General features: G+C 44.3%; 1 pseudogene; it reads left to right on the forward strand.

Moving 5' to 3' along the window:
• Positions 1 to 8,706: 8,706 nt before the first annotated feature.
• LOC119361052 lies at positions 8,707 to 10,977 on the forward strand (annotated as a pseudogene).
• Positions 10,978 to 11,515: the final 538 nt, after the last annotated feature.

Below are 11,515 nucleotides of genomic sequence, written 5' to 3' on the forward strand. Positions count from 1 at the left end.
AGCTTTACTGAGGTCTTTCTTTTAAAGAACTCCTTTCAAACACTTCATTATGCTTTCCAGAAAAATTCTACATCATTTTTGATCAACAATATGTCACTCACATATACTTATCAGAAAGGTTGTAGTGCTCCCTCTCACTTTATTATAAATACAGGCTTCACTGCAAGTCCGTATAAAACTATATGCTTTGATCAACTTATCAAAGCATATATTCCAACTCCGAGATGCTTGCACCAGTCCATAAATGGATCGCTGGAGCTTGCACACTTTGTTAGAAACTTTTGGATCGACAAAACCTTCTGGTTGCATCATATACAACTCTTCTTCTAGAAATGCAGTTTTGACATCCATTTGCCAGATTTCATAAAATGTGGCAATTGCTAACATGATTCAGACAGACTCTAAGCATCGATACGAGTGAGAAAAAACTCATCGTAGTCAACATCTTGAACTTTGTCAAAAACCTTTTTCGACAAGTCTAGCTTTGTAGATAGTAACACTACTATCAACGTCCGTCTTCCTCTTGAAGATCCATTTATTTTCTATGGCTTGCCGATCATCTGGCAAGTCAATCAAAGTCCACACTTTGTTCTCATACATGGATCCCATCTCAGATTTCATGGCCTTCAAGCCATTTCGCAGAATCTGGGCTCATCATCGCTTCCTCATAGTTCGTAGGTTCATCATGGTCTAGTAACATGACTTCCAGAATAGGATTACCGTAGCACACTGGTGCGGACCGTACTCTGGAAGACCTACGAGGTTCTGTAGTAACTTGATCTGAAGTTTCATGATCATCATCATTAGCTTCATCACTAATTGGTGTAGCAATCACTGGAACTGATTTCTGTGATGAACTACTTTCCAATTCGGGAGAAGGTACAATTACCTTATCAAGCTCTACTTTCCTCCCACTCACTTCTTTCGAGAGAAACTCCTTCTCTAGAAAGGATCCATTCTTAGCAACGAATGTCTTGCCTTCGGATCTGTGATAGAAAGTGTACCCAACAGTCTCCTTTGGGTATCCTATGAAGACGCACTTCTTCGATTTTGGTTCAAGCTTATCAGGTTGAAACCTTTTCACATAAGCATCACAACTCCACATATTAAAAAACGACAACTTAGGTTTACTGCTAAACCATAGTTCATACGGTGTCATCTCAATGGATTCAGATGGTGCCCTACTTAAAGTGAATGTAGCTATCTCTAATGCATAACCCCAAAACGATAGTGGTAAATCGGTAAGATATATCATAGATCGCACCATATCAAATAGAGTGTGATTATGACGTTCGGACACACCGTTACGCTGTGGTGTTCCAAGTGGCATGAGTTTGTGAAACTATTCCATATTATATTAACTGAAGGCCAAACTCGTAACTCAAATATTCATGTCCACGATCAGATCGGAGAAACTTTTGTTTCTTGTTACGATGATTATCCACTTCACTCTGAAATTCTTTGAACCTTTCAACTATTTCAGACTTATGTTTCATCAAGTAGATATACTCATATCTGCTCAAATCATCTTGTGAAGGTCAGAAAACAACGATACTTGCCACGAGCATCAACACTCATTGGATAGCATACATCGGTATGTATTATTTCCAATAAGTCAGTAGCTCGTTCCATTGTTCCGGAGAACGGAGTTTTAGTCATCTTGCCCAAAAGGCACGGTTCGCAAGCATCAAATGATTCATAACCAAGTGATTCCGAAAATCCATCTTTATGGAGTTTCTTCATGCTCTTTACACCGATATGACCCAAACGGCAGTGCCACAAATGAGTTGCACTATCATTATTAACTTTGTATCTTTTGGCATCAATATTATGAATATGTGTATCACTATGATCGAGATCCAACAAACCATTTTCATTGGGTGTATGACCATTGAAGGTCTTATTCATGTAAACAGAATAACAATTATTCTCTGACTTTAAATGAATAACCGTATCGCAATAACATTATCAAATCATATTCATGCTCAACGCAAATGCCAAATAACATTTATTTAGGTTTAACACTAATCCCGAAAGTATAGGGAGTGTGCGATGATGATCATATCAATCTTGGAACCACCTCCAACACACATCATCACTTCACCCTCAATGTCTCTGTTTATTCTGTAACTCCTGTTTCGAGTTACTAATTTTTAGCAACCGCACAAGTATCAAATACTCAAGGGCTACTATAAACACTAGTAAGGTACACATCAATAACCTGTATATCAAATATACCCTTGTTCACTTTGCCATCCTTCTTATCCACCAAATATTCAGGGCATTTCCGCTTCCAGTGACCATTTCCTTTGCAGTTGAAGCACTTAGTTTCAGGCTTTAGTCTAGCTTTGGGCTTCTTCACGGAAGTGAAAACTTGCTTGCCATTCTACATGAAGTCCCCTTTCTATCCCTTTGCCCTTTTCTTGAAACTAGTGGTCTTGTCAATCATCAACACTTGATGCTCTTTCTTGATTTCTACCTTCATCGATTTCAGCATCATGAAAAGCTCGGGAATCGTTTTCGTCATCCCTTGCATACTATAGTTCATCACGAAGTTCTAGTAACTGGTGATGGTGACTAGAGGACTCTATCAATCACTATCTTATCTGGAAGATTGACTCCCACTTGATTCAAGCGATTGTAGTACCCAGACAATCTGAGCACATGCTCACTAGTTGAGCGATCTCCTCCATATTTTAGCTATAGAACTTGTTGGAGACTTCATATCTCTCAACTCGGGTATTTGCTTGAAATATTAACTTCAATTCCTGGAACATCTCATATGGTCCATGACATTCAAAACGTCTTTGAAGTCCCAATTCTAAGCCGTTAAGCATGGTGCACTAAACTATCAAGTAGTCATCATATTGAGCTAGCCAAACATTCATAACGTCTGCATCTACTCCTGCAATAGGTCCGTCACCTAGCGGTGCATCAAGGACATAATTCTTCTGTGCAGCAATGAGGGTAAACCTCAGATCACGGATCCAATCCGCATCATTGCTACTAACATCTTTCAACATAGTTTTCTCTAGGAACATATCAAAATAAACATATGAAAGCAACAACACGAGCTATTGATCTACAACATAATTTGCAAAATACTACCAGGACTAAGTTCATGATAAATTTAAGTTCAATTAATCATATTACTTAAGAACTCCCACTTAGAAAGACATCCCTCTAATCCAAGTGACCACGTGATCCAAATCAACTAAACCATAACCGATCATCACGTGAAATGGAGTAGCTTTCAATGGTGAACATCACTATGTTGATCATATCTACTATATGATTCATGCTCGACCTTTCGGTCTTAGTGTTCCGAGGCCACATCTGTATATGCTAGGATCGTCAAGCTTAACCTGAGTATTCTGCGTGTGCAAAACTGGCTTGCACCCGTTGTAGATGGACGTAGAGCTTATCACACCCGATCATCATGTGGTGTCTGGGCACGACGAACTTTGGCAACGGTGCATACTCAGGGAGAACACTTTTTATCTTGAAATTTAGTGAGAGATCATCTTATAATGCTACCATCAATCAAAGCAAGATACGATGCATAAAAGATAAACATCACATGCAATCAATATAAGTGATATGATATGGCCATCATCATCTTGTGCTTGTGATCTCCATCCCCGAAGCACCTCCATGATCACCATCGTCACCGGCGCGACACCTTGATCTCCATCGTAGCATCATTGTCGTCTCGCCAATCTTATGCTTCTATGACTATCGCTACCTCTTAGTGATAAAGTAAAGCACTACAGGGCGATTACATTGCATACAATAAAGCGACAACCATATGGCTCCTGCCAGTTGCCGATAACTCGGTTACAAAACATGATCATCTCATACAATAAAATGTAGCATCACGTCTTGACCATATCACATCACAACATGCCCTGCAAAAACAAGTTAGACGTCCTCTACTTTGTTGTTGCAAATTTTACGTGGCTGCTACGGGCTTAGCAAGAACCGTTCTTACCTACGCATTAAAACCACAACGATAGTTTGTCAAGTTGGTGCTGTTTTAACCTTCGCAAAGATCGGGCGTAGCCACACTCGGTTCAACTAAAGTTGGAGAAACTGACACCCGCCAGTCACCTGTGTGCAAAGCACGGCGGTAAAAACAGTCTCGCGTAAGCGTACGCGTAATGTCAGTCCGGGCCGCTTCATCCAACAATACCGCCAAACCAAAGTATGACATGCTGGTAAGCAGTATGACTTGTATCGCCCACAACTCACTTGTGTTCTACTCGTGCATATAACATCTACACATAAAACCTGGCTCGGATGCCACTGTTGGGGAACATTGTAATTTCAAAATTTCCCTACGCACACGCAAAATCATGGTGATGCATAGCAACGAGAGGGGGTGTGTATCTTCATACCCTTGAAGATCGCTAAGCAGAAGCGTTTATCAACGCGGTTGATGTAGTCGTACGTCTTCATGATCCGACCGATCCAAGTACCGAACGCACGACACCTCCGAGTTCTGCACACGTTCACCTCGATGACGTCCTCGACTTCTTGATCCAGCAAGACAGGCGAAGTAGTAGATGAGTTCCGGCAGCACGACAGCATGGTTACAGTGTTGGTGAAGAACAATCTCCGCAGGGCATCGCCTAAGCACTACAGAAACTATGACGGAGGATAAACTAGAGGGGACGGGGTTGCCGGCACATGGCTTGGTGTTTCTTGATGTGTCTTTGGTGCTAGCCCTGCCCCTCTATTTATATGTTGAGCCTTGGGGTCGAAACTTGGAGTAAAAGCCTCCACAAAGTCAGTTTCACCCGATAGGCAAGAGTCCTTCTCGGACTTCAGGGCCAGACGCCTGGACTCCGCAAAACTTCCTTTTGCGCTTTCCAAAAACCTCGTGGGCTTTCCCCTTTGGCCCAAATAAAGTTTTCTGGTGCCCAAACATTTCGGGAAACATCCGGAACCCCTTCCGATGGATTTTGGAACCTTTCCGGAGATCAAACACTACTATCCACATATCAATCTTTACTTCCGGACCATTCCGGAGTTCCTCGTCATATCCGTGATCTCATCCAAAACTCTGAACAACATTCGGTCACCAACATACATAACTCATAGTACTATATCGTTAACGAACGTTAAGCGTGCGGACCCTACGGGTTCGAGAACTATGTAGACATGACCGAGACACCTATCTTGTCAATAACCAATAGCGGGACCTGGATGCCCATATTGGCTCCTACATATTCTACGAAGATCTTTATCGGTCAGACTGCATAACATCATACATTGTTCCCTTTGTCATCGGTATGTTACTTGCCCGAGATTCGATCGTCGGTATCTCAATACCTAGTTCAATCTCATTACTGGAAAGTCTCTTTACTCGTTCAGTAATACATCATCCCGCAACTAACTCAATAGTCACATTGCTTGCAAGGCTTATAGTGATGTGCATTACCGAGAGGGCCCAGAGATACCTCTCCGACAATCGGAGTGACAAATGCTAGTATGAAAATACGCCAACCCAACAAGTACCTTCGGAGACACCTGTAGAGCACCTTTATAATCACCCAGTTACGTTGTGAAGTTTGGTAGCACACAAAGTGTTCCTCCGGTAAATGGGAGTTGCATAATCTCATAATCATAGGAACATGATAAGTCATGAAGAAAGCAAGAACAACATACTAAACGATCGGGTGCTAAGCTAACGGAATAGGTCAAGTCAATCACATCATTCTTCTAATGATGTGATCCCGTTAATCAAATGACAACTCATGTCTATGGCTAGGAAACATAACCATCTTTGATTAACGAGCTAGTCAAGTAGAGGCATACTAGTGACACTCTGTTTGTCTATGTATTCACACAAGTATTATGTTTCCGGTTAATACAATTCTAGCATGAATAATAAACATTTATCATGATATAAGGAAATAAATAATAACTTTATTATTGCCTCTAGGGCATATTTCCTTCAAGGGCACCACTAGTGTAATTATGGCATCTTGCAATGTGCAAGGGCGTGAGGAGAATATGGTGGCCCTAGTGACCTCTTGGGGAGCATTGTGCCTCCACACCACGGAGACGTGTCTCCCACTAAAGGGTGGGAACTTCTCCTTTATCGACTCCACTTGTGGTTATTTTCTACCTTTACTTTGTGTAAGCTTATATTGTGTTTATATCTTGTGCTTGCTTGTGTCTTCTTGTCATGCTTGTCATATAGGTTTTTCACCTAGTTACCTATCTAGACAACCTACTTTCTTGTCAAGCACTAATTTGTTAAAAGAGCTAAAAATTGGTAGTTGCCTATTCACACCCCCCCCCTCCGGTCAACCATATCAATACTCTCAATTAGCATCAGAGCCTCACCTCTTTATTAAGGGCTTTCGCCGTCTAAAGTGTATAGTTGGTGGCAGGATGAGGGGTGAGGAAGTACTCGCGGCCGTGGTCACGACCATGGTCCCGAGATGTTATCGAAATTCTACTCGAAAGAGTAAGAATAAAAGAGAGAGAGAGAGAGAGAGAGAGAGAGAGAGAGAGAGAGAGATTGTTAATCTAGAGCCCGACTGTAACACATTGATAGAGAAAAAGTAGTCTACATGCAGCTCTCTTCTAGTCGTATGCATCACTCATGGTAATATTAAATGCTTAGAGCCAATGTAAGAGCTACCCTGCTATATGAGTAGATTTTCATGAAGGGCTTAGGTGACATAGCATTTCTTTATAGCCTGCAGCCGGCTACATTAATAACCCTGTTCTTAACTTGCCTGAACTTCCCAACCGACTACGAATCATTTACCTGGGTGGTCCTCTATGATGTTGCTTGGCTGTTCGGTGCCGCGAGCAACCTATCAGAATTCCGCGACTATGCAGCCAGCGGCCTGGGGGCTTGTTGAGCACGACCATGCGATCGGGTACGTAGAGCCTTTTTGTTTGGCCTTCTTTAGATGCTCTAATGCCCAACCTCATCAAATGGGCCTGAAACCACTGGCGGGTGGGTGCTCGATGTGCGATGTGTCAATTTTACATGGCCCCTCAACATTGAACCTGGTGCATCCTGTGTGGTGTCATTGATCCCGCTCATTTAGCATTGGAGATTTTTTTTACTTGTTCCGCGCATTGGCGGGCTTGTGTGTTTCCCGGGCTCATTCGTAGTATCAATTGGCCACTTGTTGCTTTCTCGTGTAGTTCAACCGCCATGTCACGCATACCTTAGCACATTTACCTGGACAGGTGGCTCATGCGAAGAACCTGGTTGAGTGGACCCAACATGTGGTAATGGCTCATGTCATCACGTGGATCGTCTTTTCGGCTCGCTCGGTTTTACTCCCTCCGTTTCTAAATATAAGTCTTTATAGAGATTTCACTATGAACCACATACGGATGTATATAGATGCATTTTAAGTGCAGATTCATCCATTTTGCTCCGTATGTAATCCACCTAGTAGAATCTCTATAAAGACTTATATTTAGGAACGGAGGAAGTATTTTGCATGTGTCGTTTCAGTGGAGAAACTCTTCTAGGCAAGCTCTCTTCTCGGTTTCTTCCCTACCGCGGTGTGGTTTGATGGCAGCTATGTCGTGCTCGTTTGTGGGATAGTGTCGCTCGGATGCTTTGCATGCCCGGCAATGGTCTCCATGCAAAACCATGAATTGGGGGTTTGAGTTTGTTGATTAGGAGCTTTGGAATGGCTTTGGTGGGATAGTTTACTTAGGGCAGGGCCGGTGCACCATATCTTGAGCTATATCCAATGACATTAAATGAATGTTTAGATATAGCAGTCTTAGTGACAGTGCACTATACGTTCAGTATTGCATCTAAAACAAGTCATTTTGACGCATTTGGCGAGAGAAAACTTAAGAGATATCTGCATTTGATGTTAAGATTAATATCAAAACGAAGATATGGTTGATTTCTCTTTCCGCATTAAATAAGATGCTATATCAGATCTTTGACCATGAAACGATACGGCTAACTGTAATGGGAGTATCAAAATTGACTAGTATAATGCATATAAAGTAGGCAATTTTGATGAGGTTGCATAGAATTAAATAAAGAAAGTGATCGTCGAGTATCATATTATGATACCGTATTATAATAAATGATATTCTACTAATATGTGTCATGCATCAATAAATAAGATATGATACTATTCTATAATACCGTGCACTACGGAAATAATATCATATACTAATATTATATACATGATACTGGTACATGATACTCCCATTACAACTAGCGTTGAAAGTATAAGCGTTGAAAGTGCACCGAAATTGTTTGCACATTCAATTTGGGACGATTAAGCATTACATCTGCGCAATCGAACGTATATCTCTTTTATTTTGTGGGGCAAACGTACATGTCACTCCATCGATCTTCATTTCTTTGGCGCCAGAAGATGACAAAGGATCCATCTGGTACCGATGGGCGTTGACAGATACAAGATCTGGCAAAATGCTATGTGGCTTCAACACCACTTGGGCAATCTTCAACACCAAAACAAACGGTGCCGCCTCTTTGGTTGTTTCAAAAAATAAATGAAGAAAAGATGCCGCCCCCAGTTTCGACGCTTCTCCGACATACATATATACTCCCTCCGTTCCAAATTACTCGTCGTGGTTTTATTTAAACTAAAACCACGACGAGTAATTTGGAACGGGGGAGTACAAACCATCACCGAGTGCAGCCAAGTGTTTTTTAGAGTGGTCCACATGTCATAGATGCACTACCACGTATGCTTTCGGCACTCTTCATTTCAGCCCGACATAAACTTGAAGAGGATATATATACCCCCACGGAAAAACATTTCAGGATCGAACGGAGCTTGGCACTTGACTCCACTCACACACTGCGGCGAGAGTAAGGACACCACAACAGTTTTGCACGTGCGAACGACCTTACGAGTCCCACCTCTATGGTACGCACTAATGTCGTCTAAGACAGAGCACATAACTTGAGGATAGTGCACAGTACTAAGTAATCTTGCAGGGTATCATCGGCACCCGCACGGCCACCCTGCTCCTCGCGGGCCTCGCGTGGTGTGGCGTGCTCGCCGCCGCCGCCGGCGTGTTCAACGTCAAGGACTACGGTGCTCGAGGCGACGGGACCACGGACGACACCAAGGTACGCACGCGCGCGCGCGCGCGATGCCCGACTTGCCGTCGCGCTCTCCATCGAAATAACTCAACCTACGTTACGGATGTGCGTTGGTTTTCTGTACTGCATGGGAAGGCGTTCATGGACGCATGGACGGCGGCGTGCGGCGCCAGAGGATGGTCGGCGACGCTGCTCGTGCCGGCGGCCAAATCCTTCCTCGTCGGCCCCACCAGGTTCAGCGGGCCCTGCGCCTCTAGCAGAATTACCGTCCAGGCACGCATGCACCGTTCGTCTTTCCTGATCTCGTCTTAGGTCTGGTCCGTGGTTTCCATGGCTAGGTCTCATTTGACGGTCAGGAAATCCTGCTGCCTTTCTTTGGCTGTCGTAGGTCATGGGCACGATTACAGCGCCGCCGGCGCGCCCATGGAGCGAGAAGAACTATTGGCTGATGTTCTACCAGGTCCACGGGCTCACGGTTACCGGCGGCAGCACCGGCTTGCTCGACGGCAGAGGCGGGACGTGGTGGGGCGATAAATGCAAAGGCCATGCTGTGAGAGGCCAACTCACCTCTTGCAAGAAAGAACGAAAAACTTTTAATTCCTACTTGTATTTTCTACTCACCTACTATTGTTCTTTTCTTTCAGGACTGTATACCTAAGGCGCCGACGGTTAGTACAAACGTGTAGTAGAAAGCAAGTATAATGTCTAGGAAATTAGCATTCGCAAATCAACGTGCATGTAATCTCATTGCGTACTATACGTGCCACCGCATGGATCGATACAGTCCTTGGTGGTCATGAAATGCGCCGACGTGGAGCTGAGCCAATTCAGAAGCAAGAACAGCCCGCAGATGCACATCGCTGTCAGCCAGAGTCCACCTGACGCAGCTGACGATCACCGCGCCCTGGGACAGCCCCAACACCGACGGCGTGCACGTCGACCGGAGCCAAGACGTCCGCGTCACCAGATCGACCATCGGCACCGGCGACGACTGCATCTCCATCGGCCCCGGGAGCCGATTCGTCACCGTGGACGGAATCGTCTGCGGCCCCGGCCATGGTGTAAGGTACCAAGAAAAGGGTTACAATAGGGAGGCTTCTTCCATCTGCATTTTCTATTTACCATGCACTCCAACTCCAAGAAGAGGAGTAAAATGACGTGATTGTGTTTCTTGGCTAGTGTGGGGAGCCTGGGCAGGAAGGGAGCAACCGAATCCGTGGAGTATATCGACGTAAAAAACGTCCAGTTCATCAATACCGCGAATGGAGCAAGGATCAAGACGTGGCAGGTACTACTAAAGTGCTAGCTAGTGTATCGACACGCCATGAAACCAACCTGAAACCGGCCTTCTCTTACTAACGAGCTGATCATATGATTTTGACGCCCGGGTGATTATACTGTTTCTTGGCACTGAGGGTGGGAAAGGTTACGCGAAATCCATCTCCTTCACCGACATAAAGTTCACCAACGTAGACCATCCTGTGGTCATCAACCAGTTCTACGTCGACCGCCACGACGTTCCAAACATGGTAGTAGTGCATTTGTTTATTAACTGTTGGACGATCTGTATACGCGTGGAGCAGCTAGTACTATCAAGTTCCTCCAACTATAAGTATTTCGGTACAGAGGGAGTACTAATGTTTGTGCTGGGGGATCTTTATTTGCCGTAGGGGGCGGTGGTGCTGAGCAACATAACGTACACGAACCTGAAGGGAACTTCGAGGTACAAGACGGCCGTCGAGTTCGACTGCAGCGAGAGCGGCAGCTGCACGAACATCCACGTCAACTCCATGGCGATCACAGCTGCGTACGTTGGAGAAACCGTGGCCCGCTGCCAGAACGCGCAAGGGGACACCTCCGGATATGTCTACCCCAAGATCCCTTGCCTTAGATAATGTATGTAATAGAAAAAAAAGATAATGTAATAATACCCAGCCCAGGGTCTAGCAGGGCATTTGAAAAGGGGTAAAGATAACGTAATAATAGTCTGTTGGAACACTGGTGGAAAAAAGGCCTTTGGTCGCGGTTCGCAACTGCCATTAGTCGCGGTTGCGCAACCGCGACCAAATAAGCGCGACTAAAGCCCCCCACCTTTAGTCGCGGCTGCTTAAGAACCGCGACTAACGGCCCGTCCACGTGGGCGCCAGGCGGCCGTCGGGGCGGAGGACCTTTAGTCGCGGTTCTTCTGGCCAACCGCGACTAAAGGCCGCCACAGGTTTAGGGTTTTAGCCCCCCCCCCTAAACCTGTTTTCTGTTTAATTTGTATTGTTTTATTTCTTTTGTGCTTTATTTTAATTTTGAAGGAGTTTCATATATTCTACGGTACTACATACATGCATATGAATGTACAATTTCAAATAAATTTGAAATTAGAACCAAAAAGAATTCAAGAGGAATATACAATATATATTCAATATCATCGGATGACCATAT

Source organism: Triticum dicoccoides, chromosome 2B (genome assembly GCF_002162155.2).
Source record: "Triticum dicoccoides isolate Atlit2015 ecotype Zavitan chromosome 2B, WEW_v2.0, whole genome shotgun sequence".
In the NCBI taxonomy this organism is placed as follows: domain Eukaryota; kingdom Viridiplantae; phylum Streptophyta; class Magnoliopsida; order Poales; family Poaceae; genus Triticum; species Triticum dicoccoides.